Source organism: Galeopterus variegatus, unplaced genomic scaffold, assembly GCF_000696425.1.
Source record: "Galeopterus variegatus unplaced genomic scaffold, G_variegatus-3.0.2 Scaffold7580, whole genome shotgun sequence".
NCBI classification, from domain to species: Eukaryota; Metazoa; Chordata; class Mammalia; order Dermoptera; family Cynocephalidae; genus Galeopterus; species Galeopterus variegatus.
This window is the reverse complement of record NW_007733691.1, coordinates 64,128-66,553: the sequence shown is the minus strand read 5'-3', so window position 1 is coordinate 66,553 and position 2,426 is coordinate 64,128. Positions and strand designations below refer to the sequence as shown.

Below are 2,426 nucleotides of genomic sequence, written 5' to 3'. Positions count from 1 at the left end.
GTGAGTCTGCGTGTGGGGTATTTGGGGGAAAATAGGGTGGTTTTCAGAAGATCAAAGTCATAAGACAAAGTGCACTGAGGGGTCTTGTTTGGAACATGAGATTCAGTTAAATGGGAAAATAGTGGTCCCCCTTTGCCCAGTGGAGCCCCAAGAACCCATCCTCCACTCCCAGGCCCCTCTGTGGTTTTCAGTCTGAAGCCAAAGGCCCCAGGGTGCTGCTGATGGAAGTCTTGGAAACCAAAAGCTGGAGAATTTCGAGTTCTGACATCCATGGACAGGACAGGAGAGTGCATCCCAGCTCCAGTGGAAATAGAGCTGGGGTGGGCTCGAGAAGTTAGGATGGTAAAACTGAGAAGCATGCCCCTACCTCGCTAGGGAGGCTTGAGGTCTATCACCCTCTAGGAGATGCTGTTTACTTATCTGTCCAACAGGATAACAGGATTAGTCCAGCTTTGTTCCTTGAGTGTTTCATGAAGATCTGATGGGCTAAGTAACCGGCAGTGAGACAGAGAAGCCCACCGCCCTGGGAAACAGCATGGGTGCAGGATTTTTAAGGCTGTGCTCCACTAGAATACACCCGCTGTTGCCAGAGACACTCACTCACTGCTCTGTTTTGCTGACCAGAAGCCCAGAACTAGGGTAACTTGTGTAAGGTCACATGAGAAATGAGCAGCTATGACTACACTGTGGTCCTTCCAACCCCAAAAGTCACTGATCATACACCCGATTCTCCTTACCAGGAACAGCTGTTGGGCTCTGTCCTCCTCGTCAGCTGGCTCTGGCGGACTTGTCCTCTCTCAGGAAGGTGAAGTGGCACCGCGAGGGGATCCTGCCTGGTCTGTGCTGTGGAGGTGGCTCGCGGGGCAGGCGAGGGAGGCTGAGCAGATGCTGTTAAGGAGGGGCCACTTGCTCAGGCTGAATGTTCTAGGGCTCAGCAGCAGGAGAAGAAGATTGTGGACAGCGCTCCCTGTCCCCTGAAGACTGGGACCACCTCCACCCTCCTCGTCAGCTGGAAACTCATTGAAAACAGAACCTTGAAAACCAGAGGAGGGCACGGGCTGTGCTGCTTCCTTAATGCACCGCTTCCTGTCAGAGCCTGCCCTGGGCTTATGCCCCCTCCTATTTCCTTCCCACGACTGTTTAGAGTAAGCAGTGTTTGCAGGCAGAGGCCATGAAGGGAAGGACAGGCCTCTCCCACTACCTGAGTTCAGAAACGCCCCCTTGTGACTGGAAAGTTCAGGGGACACTAGCTGCTCCTCAGATCCCGTGGCAGGACCACCTGCTCTTCTGACACCCCTGGGCCCCTTCTCACTGGCTCTGCTTCTAGAATGTTCCTGCTAACCAGGGACAGAAAGGCACTGCTGGTCCGTAGAGGCCTGGACGAGCTCCTCTCAGTATGTGACTCTGGGCTCAAGACTCCACATGTGCTGGCTGCCCCTTCTCTGCAACGTGACAGATCCAGCCCCAGAGGGATGTTGTGCAGTTTATGTGTCAGTTTATTGGGGCTGAGATTGGGACCAGAGTGACAGCACCTCTGTTTTTCAAATGACTGCACATTTAAGCCTAGAGCAGAGACCATAAACCAATTAGGTCACAAGATGAGATCAAGGAAAAAACAGGGACTCAGGCAGAGGCCGGCCAGATCACAGAGACCCCCACATTCCTTTATGTTGGTGTTTGAAGCCAGACTTAGGGTCCCATCATAATTGTCTATGACTTGATGAGGAAAACAATGTCAAACAATCTCCCACCAACCTAGAAAACCTCTCCACAAAGATAGAAGAGAAAGAAAACGGTTTTATTATTATATAAACATTAAACCAGAATGTGGTTTACATCATAGGTGATCCGCTGAGAGACTGCACAGATAGAGACCTCACCTTGTTATAAAGCAGGGAGATGCAACCCACTGCATAAACCATAACTAGTCCTCAAGGAAGAGGAGTGACAGCACCTTTGTCACACATCGTTCATCCTAACTGTACCTGGTACCATCTGTGTTAGCTAATTGCCTTTATCCAGAGGATAAATAAACTTCTCATATCATTATGAGAAGGTTTGGAACTTGGAGGAGGTGCATGAGGAAGTTCGGCTCCCACCTTAGCTAAGTTAGGCTCCTACTTTCCCTGGCAGACAGTAGGACATTATCTTCCTTGAAGTTTACATTTCAGTGAGATGGCTACCTGGTGCTTGAGAAAAACATTCCTGGGGAGTGGAACTGGTAAAAAGCTTTGAGAAGGATTTACATATTAAAAGCACAGAGAAAGAATTCCCATTTACAACCCCCCAAAAAAAAAAAAAAAAAAAAAAAAAAAAAAGCTCTCAGAGGGACGGGTATAAGTCTTTTCCCCCCAATTTTTTTTTCCACCAGGAAGAATTAATGTTTTGTTTTGTTTTGTTTTGCTTATTTTTGATTTTCATTCAGC

General features: G+C 48.8%; 1 pseudogene; it reads right to left on the bottom strand.

Annotated features, from left to right (window-relative positions):
* The window catches only part of LOC103607606, a 9,675-nt pseudogene that overhangs the window by 6,012 nt on the left and 1,237 nt on the right, over positions 1–2,426 (bottom strand).